Source organism: Mastomys coucha, unplaced genomic scaffold (genome assembly GCF_008632895.1).
Source record: "Mastomys coucha isolate ucsf_1 unplaced genomic scaffold, UCSF_Mcou_1 pScaffold20, whole genome shotgun sequence".
In the NCBI taxonomy this organism is placed as follows: Eukaryota; Metazoa; Chordata; class Mammalia; order Rodentia; family Muridae; genus Mastomys; species Mastomys coucha.
This window is the reverse complement of record NW_022196903.1, coordinates 134,024,201-134,030,355: the sequence shown is the minus strand read 5'-3', so window position 1 is coordinate 134,030,355 and position 6,155 is coordinate 134,024,201. Positions and strand designations below refer to the sequence as shown.

The following is a 6,155-nucleotide window of genomic DNA, read 5'->3' as shown; positions in this document are numbered from 1 at the left end:
AAAATAGCGAGTGGAACATTTGCTAAGATATGCAGGCATCATAACAAAACAGCCTGTATCCACCACCTTTTCCTAAGCAAAGGTTCAAATGGCTGGATGCAGCCATTCACCTTTCCCTGTACCTACATCTTAGGAGTGCCCTTCCACCATGTGTGGATGATCGGTTCTGCCTATGGACTAGGGGCTTAACTGTGGGATGTGTTTTGGTCAATGGGATGCTAGCAGACAGTACATGAATAAAGACATGAAACGAGCTTCTGTGCTGAAATTTGTCCCTTTTGTGCCTCCGCCCTTGCCACAGGAGTCTGCCTGAATTCATTTGCTTGAGGGTTAGAGATGTTTGGAAGAGATGAATGTCACCGAGTTGTTCTAGTCATGACTAGTCTGATGACTAGCATGAGCAGCCACTGCCAGATGACCCCAACCACACAAGCTGTAACCCACGACAACTGGTTTTGCGGTCACTATTACCACTGCGGCACCTTTCCATGGCTCCTACCTGAAAGAAGACTCTGAGTAACCTCACTCTGAAGCAATGAGGAATGCCCAATGTGACTGAAACCAGACCAGTAAGCAGTAGAGTCACCTGAGGTGAACAGCAGGTTAGGCCAAGGGCATCTGGTGGTCTTGGTTTCAGAAACTGTTTAGTATCTGCCAGTATCCATCATTATCATGTCTCTGCTAATAGAACTCTTCAATTTTAACTGCAAACTTTCCTTTCAGATAAAGACTATATTTTTCCAGCCTCCGTAGAAGCTAAACATGACATGACTGGATTCTGGGCAAAGCAAGGCATTTAAAGTCATTGCGTGTCTCCCAGGAGCAAGCCCAGCCCCGGGGGCGCCACACTCCAAAGCCTACCTCCATAAATGATGCTCTCTCAGTGGCTTTTCATGGAATGCTCCTCAGGATCTTACCCACTGGTGCCGCCCCCACACTCTCAGGCCTAGCTCTGGACACAAAGCAGCTCTTCCATGGTAAGTGGTGCTCTCACCCTGTATCAAAGAAATGTTTCCTTTCTGCCACAAATGGAGACTGTTACAAAATCCTACAACTATTCAAAACAGAGATTAAAAAAAGAGCATAGGATGCCAAACTCCAGTTGATACATATACAACAACACCTCTACATATAAGGCTCAGGGAACGTTGTAGAAAGTCTGAGGATAAGAATGGCTGCTGTCAGATAGCGTCTGCTGTATAGGACAGAGCAGCTACACCCATAAAACCCTAGCAATATTGTCACCTAAACAAGACTTGCAAAATGGCAATACCAGTTGACATGCCATGGGGTGGGAGAAATCCCATAAGGTTCCACTCCTATATAAAGCTCTACAAGCAATTCATGGCTTCTGAGAGAGGAAGGATCAACTTTCCCCAGGGACGAACCTCCTAATTATCTAATGGCAAGCAGTCAGCCCTAAACACATGCATATGAACAACATTAAGTTGAGTCAACAGATGTGTGTCTGTCTGTCTGTCTGTCTGTTTTCTTAACAATAAAAGTTAAAGAAGAAGTCAATAATTAGAGAGTACACAGAAGGATTTAGATGGGGATAGAGAGGGGTAGAAATGATGTAAATACAGTAGTCATATATGAAATTTAAAAAAAAATCCATCTATGAAAAAGAGTTCAGGCTTAGATTTTTTAAAAACATACTTGAATAAGGGTTATTAAATGCTTCAACCTCCCTTCTACCCCACCGGCCAAAGTTAGGGGAGAAAGATGGTTAATAGGTAAGGGGGAGTGGACATGTTTAGAAATGGTTATTTGGGGACAATACCAATCTTTATTGTCACGATATCAGCAGTCTAGTCCAAAATATCAAACAGGAGTCAGTAGTCCAGTCCAATCGACAAACACCAAACCGAGTCAATAGCACGGGTTGATCCAGAAGGAACCGCGAAGCTCTGCTAATTGAAAGAGTCTGTGAAGTGGCAAGAAGCAGCTGCAGTACCAAGAGAAGTTCTTTGGCACATTTCTCTCTATGAAGTGATGACCAGCAAGGATCAGTGACAACCAGCAAAGCTTTGCAGGGCAAACCAGTGCAAGAGCATCATTCATTGTCTGTTGGGTCCTACTTATGCTCTTTCCAAACATCACATGTCCTCTCAAGTGTCTGCTTCAGCAGAACATCCTCTCATATGACAGCTTCCAGAGAATATCACACCATATGACCGAGTCTCCGAAGGAACCAGAAATTTCCACTTGAGAAAAGCGTATCATATACAATTTCCAGACAATTTCATTATGAAATGAAAGGGTGTGTTTTCATCTCTTCTTTATTCTTTCTCCTGTTGGAAGCAGATATAAACAGAGGAACTGGAGAGTCGTTTTAGGTTAGAAGTTGACAAGACAGGAATGAGTCTAAGAGAATAATAAGAAAATATGAGATGTTGGGGCATACTCACTTACAGTACAGCCCTGGACTACCCACCCAGACTTCAAATCGGAAGGGAGAAAATCTTTTGCATTATTAATATATTGCATTTTAATGCTTCTTGCCATAGCTGCACAGCCTGTATCTTGACTAATATATCCAGGCATCATGAAACATGGATAAATGAACAGGTACTTGCTATTAGTGTGATAAATTTCCTCTGGCCCATTTGCTGTACTCACTGAGCTTGCTGGAGATAATGGAATGGAATATAATTGCCCATTAGTTCAGTTAGATAGTTCTGAGATGCTGCAAAATATTATGATCTTCATATTAATTCCCTTTGTCTAGATAAAAAATCTTCAATTAACACTGAATCTTGTGAGCAGTGCTTACTTTAGTCATAAATAAACTGAATCAATGATACTGTTGGGAATTACATCAGTGAGAACTATATTGAAGTATAAATCTAGACCAAAAGTTATTCTCTCTGGCCAGAAAGCTTTCAATTTAGTTGAAGAAATTAGATACAGAATTATAAAATTTCTTCACCCTGAAAAGTTTCTCTATGCTGTGAACTGAGCTTCTCTGGAGAAACTGTATTTGTGTTGAATTTGGTATGCTAATGGTTGACCAGACTTCCTGTTGTGAATATGGGATGTTGCAGACAGATGATCTTGGTTTCTCTTTAGTCTCTTTGCCAACCATTCACTATCACCTCTGTACTTCTCTGACATCTTGGTGGCTGGCTATAGGTAAAACTTTAGTAAGGTATTTCTGAAATCAACCTAGCTTCTATCAACCCTCCAATGTATGTAGGAGATCCCCCCCACTCCGTCCCCTACCTCTGCTATAACCTGCCTACCTCAAGTTCTCACCAAGGTATTTGGTAAAAAGTATTGATTTAGGACTTTATCTTGTTCTTTGGCTGCAAAAGTCCATGTGCTATCTCCCACAATAGAGAGTGAGCAAATTCCTTTAAAAGTGGCCGTGAGTGTGAAATCCAAGTGACATGCTGCAATGGTTAACTTTGTTTTTAATTTGCAAGTGCCACACACCTCTTGATAATGACACATTCTGAGAAATTCACCTTCAGGCAATTTTGTCATTGTGTGACCATCACAGCACCATACACAATTGATAGTATGATCAAAACCACAACTAGGCTATACATATATGGTTTAGCATGGATTAAATTAAATATAGAAGAAAGTGATGTCATCAGGATACATGGAAAATGTAAGACTTCTTTTGCTGGTTTTCCAGTGAAATATTGTTTGTAAAGAAGTATAAAGTATATTCTCTAGAATAACAAAAAGTATAATATAGTATATTTATATATAACATATAATATATGCTATAATAAAATATAATATATATTTATATATTATGTTATATAAATATGTTATATATATGTTATATATAAATATAATATCACAAGCCAGGAGTGTAGTTGGTCTTTTCAAGTATTATGTGCCTTACACAATCACATCTATTATCCTTTCACATAACTAACTGTGAAGTGGGTTGCTGGCATCAACATCATCATGTTTCCAAACATGCAAGCGATGCATTATGACTTCACAACAGCTGCCACCACCATTAGGTGACAGTAGCTCCTCCTCAGTTCCATTGCGATCTTCCGGGACTACCATCACAGTCTGTCCATGGTCAGCCAGAGTGTCCTACATGATGGATTGACTGCAGTCATAACCATTGCCAATCGCAGCACAGGTCGCTGTGCTGACCTCTGCAGAATACCTTGGCTCCTGGGTCACGTAATGAAATAAGCAGAACAATGCAGTGATAGCCAGATCTAGATAGCTAAATGGAGATAGTAGTGGGGCTGTTAACACTCCATAGTAGAAGGGGGGTCACGATATGCTCATCTGAGAATCTAGCCATTACTCCTGCTTCATCAGTCCTCAGTGTGCTCTAGTGTATGTGTAGGAGGTATAAGATCCATGAAGGTGAGCCTCTGCTTGCCCTAAGTGTTCATGATGACCTCGCCGTCCATGCTGGGATGGAACCCTTCAGTGATGCGGTTCTTGAGTCACCGTGTTCCTTTGAGTACCCCATCTCTCAGGCTTCTGTGAGAATCCCAGGTAGACTCTGGTTCACTAAGCTAGGCTTGGGTTGAGTGGCCTCGTTGGTGTGTCACTGGCATTCCATTTGGGGGTGAATGTACACTTGTGCACATCTCCCCAAGATTTTGTACTATATTAGAAGTTCTAGATAGAAGATGAAAAAAATAGTCTCAAATACTTCATAGGATAGAATAGGAAGTTTCCAAGAGAGGGGAAAAAGCTAGAGAGATGGGTCAGTGGTTGGGAGACCAGGCTTCTCTTCAGAGGACTGGGATTTGGTCCTCAGCCCCTTCTCACAACTCCAGGTTCAGGCGATCCAATGGCCTCTCTGGCCTTTGCAGGCCTCAGGCACATGTGGTGCACATAAATTCAGGCAAGCACTTAAAATGAGAGAGAAAGGAAAGAAGAAAGTGTAGGGGGAGGCTTTGAATTAGAATCTGTGTGTGTAGCCTGGTGGTGGCAGCTGTGTACACCTCTCATCCCAGCACTTGGAAGGCAGAGACAGGCAGATCCCTGTGCGTTCAAGGCCAGGCTGGTCTACAGATCAAGTTCTAGGAGAGCCAGTGCTACACATCCTATCTTAAAAAACCAAAAGAACAAAACAAAACAAAACAAACAACACAACAGTCTACATGTACCTAACTTACTGTTTTCTCAGAATGTGACTCTTCAGTGTTTTCTGAGAAAAAAAAAAAAAGATTCTATATTGTTTGATTGAAAAAAACACTCACAAAATTTTACCTTACTTATCAAAGGAAATGATTTCTGTCATTTATGTATCTGTATCTGTCTGTCTGTCTATCCATCCATCCATCCATCCATCCATCCATCCATCCATCCATCCATCTATCTATCTATCTATCTATCTATCTATCTATCTATCTATCTATCATCTATCTGTCATTCATCATTGATATCTACTGTTATCTAATCTACCCGTTATCTTCCATAGCTATCATCATTTATGTACCTAATGTTTTCTGTTGTTGTTTGTATTAGCTGAATTAAAATTTGCTGTTCATTTTAAAATCAGATTGTGTCCCTGGAAGAAAAAAAATATGTTTTTGCATTAGGTTTGGATCTGAATGCATTTAAAGTGTCTGATTTAAATATTGTAAACATGTATCCTTTTCCAGACAAATCCAACCGTACGATGAAGAGCCAGAGAGTACACTCTGTGTGTGTGCTGTTGGGTGGGCACCATAAGGTGTGTGAAATCACTTGTGGCTTGAATGGTCACAGTTTGAGTCTTACTAAAAGTCCATATTGTTTGGATGAGAAATAAGACTCCTTTAATGACATTTGAGCTTTTGACAGTTCTTTAGGTCGAGGGTCCTAGCATCAGATAAGTAACCTGTGACTTGGTAGGGAGTTGCTGGTATCATGTGGCCCATCTTCTCAGTAAATCCAGAAGAAATGCCATTGGGACTTGAGTCTGCAAGTCCTCCACAGGCTCATTCCCAGGTGGAAGCTCTGCTTTGGTGGACTCTGGGGCCTTTGGGAGATAAGGTGGAAGCTCTGCCTTGGTGGACTGTGGGGCCTTTAGGAGATAAGATGGAAGCTCTGCTTTGGTGGACTGTGGGGCCTTTGGGAGATAAGGTGGAAGCTCTGCTTTGGTGGACTCTGGGGCCTTTAGGAGATAAGGTGGAAGCTCTGCCTTGGTGGACTGTGGGGCCTTTAGGAGATAA

General features: G+C 41.4%; 1 long non-coding RNA gene across 2 annotated transcripts in view; it reads left to right on the top strand.

Moving 5' to 3' along the window:
- Positions 1 to 4,378: 4,378 nt before the first annotated feature.
- LOC116098414 overlaps positions 4,379 to 6,155 on the top strand; it is an 18,835-nt gene continuing 17,058 nt past the window's right edge. The window contains exon 1 of one of the 2 annotated variants that reach the window (XR_004121837.1): positions 4,379 to 4,485. This is a non-coding gene — a long non-coding RNA (uncharacterized LOC116098414). Of the gene's footprint in view, positions 4,486 to 5,602; positions 5,675 to 6,155 lie in introns of those variants that run through there. The other variant, XR_004121838.1, reaches the window with a different exon arrangement.